The following is a 17,456-nucleotide window of genomic DNA, read 5'->3' as shown; positions in this document are numbered from 1 at the left end:
TCAAGCAGCGTTTCTAGTCTCAGATTTATATACTTTTCCTCATAAGAAACAGGTTTCTTAATTCTGTCCTGAGAAATGGAGACCTTTCCAGAGAAGCAGGAACCAGACTCATCACCTGCCACAGCACACTTCTTTCTAATAGCTGTTCTTTTTAGTTCCACTAAAAATCCATCTACATTCTTAAAAATAAAGGTTCTTGCCTTGGGTGCACGGTTCTAGAAAACACTGAATGTGTTTACCTAATGTAAGGTGTAATGTAATGTTGAGGTTATTTCAAATTTAAAAAGTTTTTTTAAAAAAAAAAAAGTTTTTTTTTAGTAAACTATTCATAAAAAGGGAACTGAAAGTGGCTCTGCACTTTTTAACCAGGGTGCCACAAAGGTTTTTCCAATGATGCCATGGAAGAACCACTTTTAATTCCCTAAAGAACCGTATTTAAAAAGATATCTGTGAATGTGAAAAACTGCTTTGGCTTAGAAAAAACCTTCACATACTGTAAAAGTTCTTTAAACATTCAAAAGATTCTTCACTCTTTCATCTCATTGAGAAAAAATGGTTCTTTATGGAACCATCCATTCTTTAAATGATGCCATACAGAATCACTTTTGGTGAGGAACCATGTGTGAAACAGATATTTGTGAGTGTAAGAAATCTTTAAAAGGCTTAAAAATATCCATGTAGTGTAATGTATCTATACCTATTTAAGGCCTAGAACCTTCACATTATGTTTACTTTAGAATGGTTTTTCACACCATCCATTGAAAGGTTCTTTATGGAATCAAAAGTGGTCCTACACCCATAAAAAAGATGCCACACAGGGTTCTCTAAACAATGTCATTCAGAATCACTTGGTTATGTAAAGATACATGTTTCAAAAAGATATTTGTGACAGTAAGAAACCTTCTAAAGGCTATAAAATCCTTCACATAATGGTTCTATACCTTAAGGTTTAAGGCCTAGAACCTTTCCATTATGTTTACTCTAGAATGCTTCTTCACACTCATCTCATTTAAAAAAAAGGTTAATTAAAGAAACCATTCATTGAAAAGTTTCTTTATGGAACCAAAAGTGGTCCTACACCTTTAAAAATGGTGCCACAAGGTCCTTTACACACTGCCATACAGAATCAATTTGTTCTGTAAAGAACCGTGTTTGAAACAGATATTTGTGAGAGTAAGAAACCTTTTAAAGGCTTAAAAAACCTTCACGTAATGTAATGGTTTTATACCTATTTAAGGGCTTTATACATATCTAGGGCTGGAACCTTTACGTTACATTCTTCACACTCATCTCATTTACAATGTACATTTACAATTACTAATTTACAATGGGTTCTTCAAAGAAAAATCCATTGAAAGGTTCTTCAGGGGTCCAAAACGTGGTTCTTCTATGACACTGAGCACTCCTTCATGCACCTGTAGGACATAATAAGTCCAATATCATCATTCCAATCATCTGAGCCCCATCTGAGCAGAAGACAACACATTCTATCTTCAATTTGTAATAACAAACATCATGAATGTAAGCCAGATGATATGAAACATTTTCGATCTACCACACACGAATTGTTCATATGACCAATGTTTGGAACATGGCGTTAAGATATTGGCATTAGGTCAGAGCCATCAACACATTCCATCATGTCTTAGAATCATAAAGATATGCATGGAAGAAGATGCAAGGCTACGAATCGCAACGCCTAATCACACAATTGAGACTTTCGACAACAAGGCAGAATGCACGCTTTCAGTATTACTGACATGGGACTTCTGTGACATGCTGATGAGTGACGGCCTGTCTCCTAAGGCTGAAAAGCTCAGGTGACTGACATTCTGTACAAAAAAGGAAAAGCTGTGGGTTCCAGCAGGTGAATCTGGCCCCAATCCATCCCCTATGCATTTCCCATAACTCCATCACAAAGTCCACAGTAGCACCTGTTAATGCCCCTCATCTAATATAGCATAACCGCAATAAACATGGCTTAGCACAAGATCAACTCAGCATGTCATAAGACGGCGTTAAGATGAGATGATCTCCTCCTGCACAGTGAGATAAACTCCACCCCAACAAACTTTGGCTCTGCGGTTCAGCTAATCCACCACAGATCCACATCTTGCGCTGCTGTGATGTCAGCTTACACCTGCAGTACATTTTCTTGCTGATTGTCCTCCTTGCAACACATCTCTGTTTGATTTCAAATAAAATGCCCCATTCCTTTGTGTTTTTTCCACTTTTAGTGATGGATCCAAGTTATGAATAGTGTTCTCAGACTTCAAATATCTGCAAATGCTGGCTGCAATTGGTATTAATCATGGCCAATCGGCCACCTCTGAAATCAGTTGCTCTTCAGCTGGGCAACCAAGAATCAGCCCGTATTAATTACTGGATAAAATGTAAAAACACCTGTGCATTTCAGTCTGAAGCCCAAGTCTTGTAGGACCTGTTGGGCGGTTTCCTGCTGAAACTTGTCAACCCAACGGATATAATGGAATGGAAAAGATTCCTCAGAACGAGGATAGATTCTCATATGTTTTATAGATTGCAACACGTTTTGAGTGATTTGGCAACATTTCAAGTATACAAAAATGAACACTGTAAATTCTGAAGAAAAGTAGCTTCTAGGAACAATATACCCTTAATAAGTTAGCACTTTCATGAAGGGCACCATTCATAAGGCTAGATTTAACAACAACATAAACCTAACCTACATAAACATTTACAAAGCCTAATTCCATCAAGCATCACTCACAAAAGGTGTCAACATTAATAATAAATAAATATATATATACATATATATATATATATGTATAGAGAGAGAGAGAGAGAGAGAGAGAGCACCATTCATACATTAAAAATGCATGTAATGCTTCACAATACAAAAGTAAAAACACCAGAGGAAGAAGAGACAAAAGAAAACAAAAATAAATAAAAACAAAAAACAACAAACAAATAGTAAACAGCAGAAAGGGATATATTAGTAATTACAATCAAAAAGCAGAAGATAAAAGTACAAATAAAAAAGGCAACAATTACAATAAAAATGCAACTGACAAGAAAATAAAAGTAATAGTAATATTTCACAAAAAAACAAAGGAAATAATAAAAAAAGCTAGTTAAACGCTAAAATAAATATGTTTTTAACTGTTTTTTAAAAACATTGTCAGAAGATGCCTGATGGACGTTTATTAATGTGATATTAATTTCATCCCTGAAAGACAAATGCTGCAATTTGGAATAAGCTGTTATAAATTACTATAGGGGTTTGGATCAGTTGTTGTGAATTAGTAACTGATACTGCAACTTTCAGCTTATGTAGAGGTTCTTCATTTCATTTACAAAAAAACATTATTTAACCCCTTACATGGCCGGGGTCCACCAGCAGGCCCAGAGTTTTATTACACTGTTCTATAGGAATAGCTCAACCAGTTTGCACTGATGTCCCTGTAATAATTGAATGATAAGCCTGTGATTTTAAGGGGTTTAAGAACCATCCATTGAAAGGTTCTGCAGGGAACCCGAAAGTGTGAAAACCTTTTTAAAGGCTTAAAAACTTCCTCACATCTCATTTGTACCTTAAAAAACAATTCACTGAATGGTTCTTTAGGGAACCAAAAGTGGTTCTTCCATGGCTTTGCTTCTGAGAACCCTTTTTGGTGCTTTCAGTGGTAGTGAAACACACAGCAAAGCTGCCTGGGAGAGAGCTGGAAATAATCTGGGACTGGGCCCTAGATGGAAATCTCCAAGTAAATGTGTTTGATTATTTAATTGTCTTTATGATTGGCGGTGCTTTAGTGCCCACCATCGCCCTCTTTTTGTGGCGTACTGGTGCTTATTCATTATGCTGAAATAAACGCCCCGCTCTTCCCACTCTCTTTGTCTGATTTCCCTCTTTTCTTCCTGGTCAGTGGCAGGTCCTCGCCAGGCCTCGGCGTATTATGTAGGGTGTTACATACTTTACACAACTGTGGTCACTTGAACAATCCCTTTCTTTCTTGCGTGGCCAGATAGCACGATTGGTCTTGATAAAACAACTAGAATTTTTTGATGTAAAATCAGAATCAGAGGCTTCTTTCCAGGCTGAGCGAGCGTATCTTACATAAGTGCAAGGCCCGCCTCGCCTTGTTCTCCCTCTCTGTAAGCGAATTTAAACAGGATGCTGAAATAGTTTGTTTAAACTGTTCCCAGAGACGCAGCAAAGGCCCACCCAATCAAATGCGAATAAACATTTCCTGCCTCCAATTAGAAATGTAGAGATACTGGCGTCCCTGCGCCGTACAAGAGAAAAGACCCGATCTCCAGATAAACCACCAAGACCCAACAAGCTGGGGCATAGTGTGTGGCAGGTCGGGATTTTGATGGATCACATTAGCTGTGTGTGTGTGTGTGTGTTTTTGAAGAAAAACATTCTTCAGAATATTAATAACGAAATACTGAAAGTACTGTCTAGGAAAACTACTTCCACCAGGAAAAAATATATTTTTTTTCTTGAACAAACAAGAAAGGTAAAACCACCTTGAGGAGCGCAGGGAGAAAACAGATTAAGACGTCTCCTGCTGGGCCGCTAGATTCACCTTAAACTGTGGCCCATTTTTCTTCACGGTTTAAGTAATTGCTGCTCCCCATTGCGAGATTAAAAGACTGTGCTGGCTTGAAAAATGGAGAGCTCTGTGATGCTGATAGGAACAGGAATCCGTGAAAAAAATTCTGAACAGTGTGCATTATGTGTGGTGCTGGACAATGGTCAAGAATGTTTATCCTTAAGTCCAGAACTAGGCACTAAACAGCACATTGCTAATACGCAGTGGGGAACCCTCAGGGCATGCTAGGCCTTCAGAGAAGGCTTAATGATTTCTGTGAAATAAAAGATGCATCTGTATTACATTGTAATTAATTTATTTTTATTAATAACTGAATCATAATGCGTGTTGTATTTGATCTCTGCAAGCACTGAAGTAATACTCCTATTGTTTTTGCTTTAGTTGTTAAGTTTTACTGATGGCAACATGATTAAATTCTTGAAATGTCCCACAGAAAACTGTCCATCCAGGATGTTTTTCTCTGTGGCTCAGCCATTGGTTAAGACTTCAGGAGATGGATGGAAGGCCTAATATTTCAGATTAACCACTGAGGCAAATAGTAATAGACAACGGAATCAACCATTTAGGACAAAATAGACCTTACGGGAGTCCTAGATACGTCACAAATTATGAGTACGAGTACTTAACCAATGCGTTTCAGTCAGACTCTACGTCTCGTGACTGTAGGGGTCACTACAAGGTAATATCTATGTTAACATGTCTGTTATAAGCGTCAAATAAAACATAAATGTCCTTTACAAACTTCAGATGTCTGCGTTTAATCAGGAACAGCCGAAAAATGTTCAAGTACTAGTTCATAGTACTACAATCTCACAGGGGCGCTAGCAGAAATTGGCATTAGAGTTTATTTATTTAGTTTGTTTTGGCATTTGTGTCACAAACTGAAGGCTTTAACAGTCACAGTTCGCCACTACTAATACAAACGCAGCCTGTGCACACAGACAAGGAGTTTATTCAACACTGTAGGTGTGGCTTATGTACATATACATACACGCACATCCATACACAAAGAAGCACTCATAAACTGCATCGGCATTTAACCAGAAAGCACAGTGTTTTCAATTTAGCTTAAGCCTTTTCGCTTTGGTTCTGCACACAGACTCAGGTGCCTATGTCCGCCACTCAAAGACATGCATCTCATAGCATAACCACTCAACTTTTGAGTGAACCAGATGTTTTCTGTCCAAGTAGGACATAACACATTCCCTCTCTTCCTGTAGGGAGTGTAAATGCCAGGTTATGCATGTCTCATTATGGATGGACAGGATGTCATGGTGGAGGCAGTAAATAAACCTAGACTCTCTACATTGAGACAAATCTATTTCACATAAAATCAATCATCATTTGCTCTTCCACAGCAAAAGAGTCTGCACTGTAAATGCCTTACAGCAATTACAGAACACAGACAGCCAAAGGAAAAACTGTGTGTCTCAGTAAAGTGTTGCGTCATCCTTGACCCATCAAAAAAGCTTCAATCCATCTTGGCATACATGCTACACTTCTCTGAAACTGTACTGGATGGATGGAATACTGTTCTTACCAAAGACATTCCCTCATCTGGCGTTTTGATGATGTCTAACATGTGTGTCCAAAACTCAAACTGGGTTGAGATCTGGTGACTGGTGCCTTAGCATATGGTTAACACCATTTTCATGCTCATCAAACCATTGGGTGACCCCTCATGCCCTGTGCATGGGGGCACTGTCATCCTGGAAGAGTCCCTTCACTGCAGGAGTCAAGCACTCAGGCTTGTACTGTTCTCTTGGTGTACCAACCTGCAGTGGCCTGCACTTGTAAAAATGAGGATGACCTGTCTGACCCTATGACTTTTTATCAATATCTCAATTCTGGGAGTATCTGCACCACTTAGGTCTAAAATGTTCAATCGTCTTTGTAATGAGAAGCTTATGCACTGCAGCCCTGCTCTTCTTGCTGACTCAGTCTGATCACATCCTGCATTGACATGCTCAGTAGGGCTGCATGGCACAGACACAAAATGTGACGCTCAATGAAGTTGTTGGATATCACACGGATGATATGAGAAGTTACAGGTTATTATTAAAATAGGATGACTGAATGTGCTACAAGTACAGACACCTAACCACCTTTTTTTAAGCAAAACAAAAACACATTTCTAAGCATCATTCACTGATGTGCAAAATAAGAATAATGAAATACTAATAGCTACTTACATCAGAAATTCAGGAGCACTTTTGCGCACTGTAAGGCTGAATACGGACACACTGTGTCACTGATGAGAAGCACTGCTCTTATGAAGCATCAAAAGCATTTTGACTGCAAAATGGCACCACCTTGTGGAGCATTTGTAGCCTGTGAAATATGAGTGAGTTCCAAGAGATGCCTGCAACAATTAACAAATATCTATTTAATTCCTTTAAAAAGCTCCTTACGACGATGTAGATTTGTTGTGACAACAGCCACTGCTTCACACATTTTGCCATACAGTCTATGCATTTTACATACAACAGAGCGAAAATAATCATCATGTTTTAAGCATTTTTATAGGCTTGTAGTTCAGGATACAGTAGTTTTTGAGCTGTGCATGTATGTGTGTTGTAATTTGCTGTTTGTAGAAGAGTAGGGTTTAAGCCCAGCACAAGGAAGAACTAGCTGCACTTCTTAAAATACATTCCCACCAATCTAGTTATGTCACTTAAAGATGCCAAAGAATGATAAGCTGTATTTACATTGGCATAATTGAATAAGAAGAGCTCTGTGTGTAGAACTGACATACCGTCAACCTAAAACACTGTTTACAGTACAGTAAGATAGCAGTCTTGCATTTGCAAAAGTGAGTAGTAAAACTGGCCGATTCCAAAATTCGAAACTGTTATGTAGCGTCCCCGACTCATATTTATGCCAACATAATTTACATGCCACAACAAAGCAACGCCAAGAAAACGGTGGACTGTGGGCACAGATGTATCTTTTCAGGCTGTCAGGGGGATGAGGACACTTTTTATATCCTTCCCAAGCTACTTTCTTTCTGAAGGCTCAACCATGGTCAACAGGCATGGCTGATGCTCATCTTTAAACGAGGCTGAGGTTGGCTCCCTCTTCGCCAGCTTCTTAATGTAATCTAATTCCACCTTACATGCTACATACTTGTACAGGTGCCAGAATGAAGCTGCTGCACAGAAAATGTACAAAACAAGCTGTTGACAGGCTTTACTCAGTGGTTGACACTGAAGACATGGGCAGCTCCACCCTTATCAGCATCCAACCCCAACTGCAACCTGTAAGTAGTTAGCTATGCTTTGTGATTATTTAAGGATGAAACCAGGTCATGTTAAGTTTTTAGGGTTTCTTAGTGAGCTAACAGCTTCATGTTGTCGATATCGAAACGCAAGTCCTGTAGCTACTACAGGTAACGTTAGCTACTAGTAAGCTACGAGTAACTAGCACAGCTAACTAAACACCATGATGAAGTAGCTTATTTAAAAGGAGGTCCATTTTATTTTCCTGCTGTTTCTATTTTGACATGTTGCTTCTGTGTAAGCCATTGCGGAGCAGAGCTCATCACATTATTCATGAGCCACCCAAAAAAGGGACACAACTTGTTTCATTCTAGGGCTAAATCATAAGGTTGTAAATAGGTGTGTACAACTGCAGCTGGGCATTTTTCAACGCATCCAAAGTCGTCTACCTTCTATGTAGACATTCATGAACAGTTAAAAATGCTGAATAAATGCACTCTGTGACACCTTTAAGTGTCACACATGTGAGGTAATTTGATCTGTTTTGTCATCACAGCCCATATTGATAAGCATATCACAATAACAACAAAAACATCCATCCACCCAGCCATCCATCCATTTCCTAAGCCGCTTCTCCCTCAGGGTCGCGGGGGGTGCCGGAGCCTATCCCAGCGGTCATTGAGCGGAAGGCAGGATACACCCTGGACAGGTCGCCAGTCCATCGCAGGGCACAACAAAAACATGAAGTCCTAATTCTCAGTCACCTGAGGAACAGTTCGTCTACTGTGTTTCCTGTCATACTGCACTAATGCACGAGTGAATGTGCACTTTTCAAACCTGCTCACTTATTTATCTAAATGTAGTGTCACTTTGGTCACTATTCCTATTAAAATAAGTCAAGTTAAGTCAAGTGGTCTAAATTGTCATTCCTCAATATAACCTGTATACATTGGAATATAATTGCATTCTTCAAGCCCCGGTGTAACACAATAGCAGCACGTTACACAGAACTACATGAAGTGCAGATACATGACATTGTGAAATGAGTGTGTAAAATACAATAAATACATCAGACAATAAACATACAGGCCAACAGCTGATGCCATTCATGCCTCATTAATGAACCCTCCTTCAAAATCATTTCAGTTTGTTTCGTTTGCCATCCTAATCAAGGCCAACTGGGCCTGCTCAGCAGGTTTATACACTCGCAGAAATAAAGGTACTAAACTGTCACTGGGGTGGTCCCCTCAAGGGTACATCTCAGTACCTTTAGTCAGGGAACATAACTGTGCCATAATCCACTGAAATGATATTTTCAGAGTTGTATTGACTCCACACCCCATCTCGTCTCCAGGCTTTTTATCTTAGTGTTCCGTTTTAAATCATTAGGTTATAAAAATATATAAATACTAATATAAGCATGCTCATGTCTTAATTGTGTCATGCAGCATTGTCTTGAAGCATCTACACTTGTTATGTTTCTCCACTCACTTCTTCAGGTTTTTCCCTCCATTTGTCCCCCATCTCTACATCGTGTTAGCCACAAGGTTGAGAAATACATGCTCTAGGTTGCTTGGGAATGTAGTGCTTTGAGAAATCTCAAAGCAACGATATAGATGATGACCCTGGACAAGTGTTAGACGTAAGAGGAGTAATATAATACTCGCATGCACAAACACACAGGCCCCACTTCAACACCTACCACTGACTCTTAAGCACTTTGCACAGAAAAACACACCAGCATTTCCCTGTTTGCCAAGAAGCTGTCACGCGTCACCCACTGAGAGGGTGCTTTATGGAACTCGTCACTGCAGAAGAAATTTCACCCACTTTCCAAAGAGAGAACAACAAACACTGGCCTGATGGATCTCTCTTTACACAAGTCCCACAAACTACACTTTCTCTCCCGCTCTCCTTCTCGTTCTCTCTCTCTCTCCCTCTCTCCCTCTCTCACCCTCTCTGATGACAAAGCTCTTAATTGAGTTGTTCAAACTGTTTCAGGCCTTAACATGCTGATGCGAAACATATAACTCTGTTTGGGAACAGCCTGTTCTGGGAGGAATGCTTGGAGGGGAAAAAAAAGCTTTTTGAGCTAAATGTAGCATGGCAAGAGATGGACAGACAGATGTTCAGACAGTACCTGATGGCTGGGTGCTGTCCTGGATGCAAATTTAGAAACCCAGCAACGTTATAACTCACTTAAAACAGCTCAGCACTATGTAAACATGATAATAACTGAGATTATGTAACAAATGATATGCTATGCTACATGGCTCATTATAATGGAGAGTGTTAAAGAAAAACACTTAGTATTTTGGATAAAGCTCTGGTCCAAGAAGGCTTCTACTGCTGTTATTTCATAACAATAATCTAACAGCTAAAACCGCTAAAGCATACTGTATGTACAGTCGTATGCAAAAAAAAAAAAAAAAACACTCCAGTCAAACTACATATTTTGCAGAAAATAACTGATCTGCTCATTTTAGTGTGCCTAACATTTAGTATTTATTTGTTTAACACATTGAAAAAAAATAAATACATCTTAACTTTGTGTACAGGCCATACTTTACTTTACAATACATTCATTTCAGCAAATAATCAGTCATTGTGCATTAAAATGTGCAGAAGTGTGTTCACTATAGAGGATGTGTTACTTATTTTCACTTAGAAAATTAACAAAGCATCATTTGACCAGAGGCACTCAAACTGCATATGACTGCATCCTTGCTCTGTTTTCATTAGGTTGGTTGTGGCGCTGACAGGGACTTTAAATAACAGGTTTGGACTCCACGCTGCAATGCCTGCAGAGTGTAATGAGACATTTTACAGCATCTATGTCATATACTTGGAACTGAATAGCAGCTTTTGTCAGTTCTGGTGAAGGTGAGATACTTAATGACGTAGATAAATGCACACAGTCATGCTGCGGCACTGTCTGTCATACAGAGAGAGGGGCATTTTAATGATGGCATAGACACTAATACACAGACATGAGTGTAAGCTTGCATATGCAACTGTTGTGATATTTGGGAACTTCATAGGAAGCCTAAGCAACACGAAACAGCTCTCCTACAAAATTAATACTAATAATAAATTAATGTGCAAAACCTTGTTTCTTTTTTTTTTTATTTTTTTTGCAGTCAGTTCCTCTCCTTGTTGAACACGCTAAATGTATGATGATGTATTCCAAAATTATTCGGAAAAGAGATAATGAAAGAGGACAGAAAATTTTGTCACGACATGTTTTAACATCCCCTGGTCAAATAACATGCTTTGTTGATGTTCTAAGTGAAAATAACGCACCCTTTTACAGGAAACAAGGTTAAATACAGCTTTTCTCTGCAAATGTTTGTGCACAAATTTGATTCATTTACTGGATGTTCAGTTCAGCAAATAAACAGTACCTGTACCTGACAATGTACAAAAGCATGTTTCCTGTATCAGATATATACTTTCATTTTTTTAACTTAGAAAATCAACTAAACATATCATGTAATCAGTGGTGTGCAACCTTTTGCATCTGTTTGATGTTAAAAAATAATTTTCTCTCAAAAGGTTTTCCCCACACTCTGCACAGATTCTCTTTTCCAAAAAAACAAGCCAGCATGAGTGTCAGGAGTAAAGCAACATTCCTTAGAAGCAAATTCCACCCCATTACTACAAAAACAACCACCCAGGAAAACACAGAGAGAACGAAATCAAACCCCACAGGACATGGAAGGGCCAAATTTCTCCTTTGAGCTGTTTGGCGCGTTTGAAAGGCAAACACACGTCGCATTTTATCTGCTAATGTTCGCAATTCATCACTACAGCTTTGATTAATGGGTGCTTAAACTGGGCTTCTAATTCTGGATATGCATTCCACTGTGTTTTGGTTCGCATTTTGCTTTCTGATGGTGGTTTGCAGGTCTGGCCATGTGCACAGTTGTTGAAGAGCTCCTTTCCAACTTGCCAATGAATGGAGTAACAACAGAAAATCAAGCATCGGGCACACAGCCAAACCACCTGGTAGAGATCCAAAGTGCCGTCAAGCTCCACGGACAAGCCAGAGAAAGAGAGAAATAACAATCCATCACCTGCACTGTGAAGTACAGATTAGGAGTCGACAGAAAACAAACAGGAATAAGTGGAGCCTTCATTATGGCATTATATACACAACTGGTCGAAAGTTTGGAATTGGTGTTCAAAAGTTTGGAATCAATGTTTTTAATTCAAACAAAAAGAACGTGGTTGCAGATAAGCGTATTGATTATAATATGTGAGTCCTGTAGACCTCATGGAGTTCACATAAGTGGTTGATGTGTTCAGAATGATGAACGGAGCTGTAGAAGATTTGAAAATGACTGAAAAAGTTGCACAACACCATCAATGAAGTGATAATAAAAATAATGTCTAGAATTCATCACATCACAGTTGTGGAGATCAAATCTGAAGACAGATAATTTGACAAAAAAATGAATGTAAACAGAAAATGACAGTTTATTATTTCTCATTTACCCCTGGGATAGGCTCCAGCACGCCCCCCCATGACCCAGTAGGATATGCGGTTTAGAAAATACGTGTGTGTCTGTTTGTCATTTAACAACTTTCTGTTTATAAAAGTAAATATAGAATAAAACAACAGAAATATCCTTTGCTGAAGAGGTTATAATACTTAAATCCACACTGTATAAATTCTGGTAATCACTGTATTAAAAACTGGTAATGATCCCAAGCCTTTGAATGATGTACACCTAGTTGACCATAAGAATCTTCACATGATCATGTTTATTTGTAGTGACCTTTGACCAACTAGACTATAAAAAACAATTCTGTTTTTACACATACTGACTCAGACATTGACAGCTATGCTCTTTGCACTTGCCTCTAACAAGCCTCTGCAAGAGAAGTTGCTGTGATTTGCTTGTTGTCACTTTCTCAGTCTAATGGAGTCAGATGTCATCATCCTGAGAACTTGGGTAAACTTTCATATTTATTTCTCAGCAAAACTGGAAAAGCAGCCTGGACAACTCTGGACCAAGTCGGCATGGTAATAAGGGCTGTAATAATCAATGGCCGTGCCAGCTTTGCTTCAGCTGAAACAGTTACATTCACACATGTCAAACATGGTTATCATCAGCCAAATAGATTTGCCTCCACTAAATTTTCAAAATTTCTGCATAATTAAATCACAAAGATGTAAGTCACTCAGAGCGGTTTGGTGTGAAATGCTCAGATTTAGAGAATTTTACAGTCTGAACTGTTCACAATGGTGGTGACAGGAACCAGATGTCTGAAGAGTTTAATGCCTCTAAAAGCTCCTCAAAGAAAACAATTTCACCAAATGTTTGAGAATATGCTGCCTGATGCCTGACACATGTTTTAGAATAGTTTTGAGCTCAAAATGATTTTAGCCTAAAGTCTATTTTTAAGACACGTTTATGATGTTGAGGTACAGTCGTATGCAAAAGTTTAAACACCCTCAGCCAAATGGCCTTTTGTTGATTTTCTAAAGTGAAAATAAGTTCATTCCACACATTTTTTTGCACAAATTGTCTTGCACAATTTATATCCATTTGTCAAGTTTGGTATATTGGGAAAAAAATAAAACATAAATTATTAAATCCGCCATAACCTCTATGTTTTTTTTCTCCAGTATGTTAAATTCAGACGTTTGTTCTCTGTTTAATGTATTTTCACTTTGATCAACAAAACGTCAAATTTACCAGGGGCGCCTAAATGTACGCACATGACTGTATATGCAGTGTTGTAAGGCAATATAGTACCCAAAGAGAACTATTTTGTCAGGGTTATCTTTACTATTCCCAGGCTTCCATATACAAACTCTTAAGACACGTGTAGGTTCAGTGGGCATTTTAGACACTTATTACAATGGATATATATGTATATATATATATATATATATATATATATATATATATTATGGATATAGTTACAGACATTGCGACCTGCTGTCATCACCACCACTGCAAACTAAATCGATGAAAAATTGATGGAATTTCCCTTTAAAGCTTCACTACTAGATACAACTGATATTAACAGACAGACTTCATTGTTCACTGGTTTTCCCCATGAAGCATTTGCCACAGCTCAACAATTAGATCTTTGCTTTCCTGTTGTACATCCACTGCGAGGACCCTGTACTGACCCCACATTGTTGCCTGCAGCTATATTTATATATCTGAAGTGTATTTTGAGTATTTGTCGTTTCCTCACGTCCTCTAGAAAAAAGGCTTCTTTATCTAGCATGCTTGCCTCCCTCACTGTTTCTGACGGAACTTTAAAAAATGTTCCTTAAACCGTTAAATACTATTTAGCTCCTTAAATTCACAGACACACTACATCCTAAGACTTGTATGAAACTATGTAAACTGACCGAGTAGCTCATAAGTTAAATAATTGAGGAATTGAAGGCTGGGCCCACTGGAGGTTCCTGACCGTTTAAGAGGTTTCCTTCTTTATCTCTCTCCTTAATCTATCTAGAACCTCATTTACAAAAAAAGCTGGGACACTGTGCAAAATGTAAATAAAACAATAAAATGATGTACAAATCAGTTAAACCATATATCTAATAGCTCAAAGATGACATATTAGAGGCCAATTAATTCTGTTCAGCAATTTTATATCAGATGTCTCTGATCTCATATAGGCAACAAACGGAACCTTTTCTCAGTCAACTGGTATTTAATGAAACTATTTCCTTTCTTTTCCTTCCTTGCTTCTTTTTCTTATTTCCTTCTTTGTGTCTTTCATTCATTCCTCCTTTTCTTCTTTCTTTCTTCCTTTCTTGCTTTCTTTTTGTTTCTAATTTTGCTTCTTTGTTTTATTTCTTTTGTTCTTTGCTTTCTTTCTAATTTTGTTTCTTTCTTCCTTTTTTCTTTCTTTGTTCTTTGCTTTTTCTTTCCATTTCCCTTCTTGTTTCCTTTTTTGCTTCTTTCTTTCTTTTTCACTTTTTTGTTTCATTCTTTCATCCTTCATTTCTTTCCTTCTTTCTTTGCTTTTTCCTTCCTTCTTTTCTATTTATTTGCAATTTTTGCCTCTTTCTTAATTTCTAATATTGCTTCTTTCTTTCTTTCCTCCTTTTCTCCTTTATGTTTTTATTTGCTTTTCTTTTTTCACTTTTTTGTTTCTTTTTTATTCCTTCATTTCTTTCCTTCTTTCTTTGATTTTTTCTTCCTTCTTTCAGATTTATTTGCATTTTTTTGCTTCTTTCTTTCTAATAGTGCTTTTTTCTTTCCTCCTTTTCTTCTTTCTATTTGCTTCTTTGTTTTTTCACTTTTTGTTTGTTTCTTTCTTCCTGCATTTCTTTCCTTTTATCTTTGCTTTTTTCTATCTTTATTCTTTCCATTTTTCTTTTTTCTCTTTCATTTTTGCTTTTTTGATTATTTTTCTTTTCAGCTTGCTTCTTTATTTTTCCTTCCTTCTTTCCTTCTTTGCTCTAAGCTTTTTCTTTAATTTTTCCTTCTTTACTGCTTTCTTTTTTCTTATTTTCACTTTATTATTTTACTATTATTTTACTACTTTACTATATCATTTCTTGCCTTTTTCCTTTACTATTTTTATTCCTTCATTTTTTCTATTTTTCTTTTGTCTTTCTTTCTTTCTTTCTAATATTGTTTTTTTTTTTTTTACTTACTTACTTACTCACTTTCTTTGCACCAAACCAAGTCCAATCACATTCTCCATATGGCTTATAAACAGGGTCTGGCACAGAGAGAACAGGTCATTACTCCTGCAGTGAGCACAGTGTGAGAGTGGCTCAGTTGCTGATGGTGCCTCTGCAGGATGAGAGAACAGAGAGGTTGTGCACTTTGGCTGTGGGGAGCAAGTCCAGACAGCGGAGTCCTTGGCAGTGCCTGATGGCAAATTAGACATAGAAGGAACATGAAATGGAGCGAGGGAAGGAGGGATGTCAACAAGAGGTCACCCTGGCATGCTACGTGTGGGGTGACAAAGAGCTGATGAGAGAGAGGGGGGAGAGCGAAGGAACAAAACAGAGAAGGAAACACATGTCAGCTCACCTGCATTCATTCAATGAGATCTGATTAGAATAGAGGGTGATGGAGGGAGTCCAGCACATTTTGGTGGGAAAGGTACAAGAACACGACTGGACAGTCAGTGCCCAGGAACACATCTCATGCCCAGCACACTAATGCCTTAGTACATAATCTCTCTCCATCTCCTGCGTTTTGTATGCAACAGCTCTTTTGGAGTTTTTGTGTGGAGGGCTGGGTAATGCAGGCTTGGCTGCACTGCCTACATCTATCATTACATTCAAATAAAGTACATGGAACCAGTCCAGTATAAACTGCCTGAGCAAATGCAATTAATAACCCTGAGTATGTGTGGTGTGTATGTGTGTGTGTGTATGTGTGTGTGTGTGTGTGTGTGTTAGCCCTGTGTCCAGTGACAGTTTACCAAATTACCGCAGTAACAGCCCTGAGTGATGGTAGACTCCAAATTGGATGCTGGGTTATTTATTTATATCCAAACCATAGTTAGCCAATAGTATTCCTACATATTAATATAATTGACATTTTAAATATGTTTTAGCATTAATTTATGTCCTAGCTTAAAGCTACACTACGTATGAATTTGGAGAAATGTGTAATTGCATCTGACAACAATGCCGGTTGTGATTCAGACCCCTCCCCCGAGGGGATGCATCTGACGATTACAAGTTAAAACTTTTGAAAAATGTGCCTTAATGTAAATGTTGTCTACTATTGTCAGCATATCTAAATTAGTATAATATAGATTTTTATGTTTTAGAGCTAAACATCAAGCCGTGTGTTACACATTAACACATAAAGACATGTAATGTTTCAGGCTTTACAGGGTGACTCGCACAAGCACATCATTTTTTTTTTTTGTCCTCAGTAGTGCTATTTCTTTCAACTTTAACTGCATCAATCTTACATAGTGAAGCCGTAACATCACGTTTCTTTTACCTAACAGATGTTCTGTAAACACATTTGTGCTCAGTGCTGCCAGCAGAGATGATGCCTGTTCAAAAAGCTGCGCATATATCATGATGTGCATTTTAGGACATGCTCAGGACACAGTGTCAGGTTTTAAACATCAGATAAAACAGCTACAGGTCTCGTGGAAACACGCGTAAAAACCTGTCTCAGGTCTTGTACATCAGGCAAAACAGGTCATTTCAAACGGCTTTATGTCAAATGGCTTTAGAGATTAAGGCTTCAAGCTCAGCTAAGTGGCCTCAGACAGCTTTTTTGTTTGACATTCGCAATTCTGTTCTTTATTACGAGAACTAAAACAGTTTTATGGGAAAATTATGTTTATGTTCTTTTATTTCACAGATTTTAACCTTCAATTCATACACTATCACTGTTTTCTCTCTTGTACCCACTTCAGTGTTGCTAGCTCCTACTCAGGTGCCCGAAAAAGAGGTTTCTCTTACTGGCACAGGCCTCATCTTTGTGTATTAATGTGTGGTAGTGAAAGGGAGAATGAAAGACAGAAAGAAAGTGAGACAGAGGAAATTGTGCAGAATAAAAAAAATACAAAATAGCAGCACCGAAGTGACAAAGAGATGCTGCATGGAACATCTGTTCCAAGTGGGCTAATGCAATGTGTGTGTGTGTGTGTGTGTGCAAGGGTGTGTTGTGGGGAAAAG

The 17,456-nt window shown here is 38.1% G+C and overlaps 1 protein-coding gene across 2 annotated transcripts in view; it reads right to left on the bottom strand.

Annotated features, from left to right (window-relative positions):
• Nucleotides 1–17,456, bottom strand: part of prkceb (protein kinase C, epsilon b) — a 148,757-nt gene that overhangs the window by 32,690 nt on the left and 98,611 nt on the right. The gene's annotated exons all lie outside the window — the stretch shown is intronic.

Source organism: Pygocentrus nattereri, chromosome 5 (genome assembly GCF_015220715.1).
Source record: "Pygocentrus nattereri isolate fPygNat1 chromosome 5, fPygNat1.pri, whole genome shotgun sequence".
NCBI classification, from domain to species: domain Eukaryota; kingdom Metazoa; phylum Chordata; class Actinopteri; order Characiformes; family Serrasalmidae; genus Pygocentrus; species Pygocentrus nattereri.
This window is presented reverse-complemented; position numbering and strand designations above follow the sequence as displayed.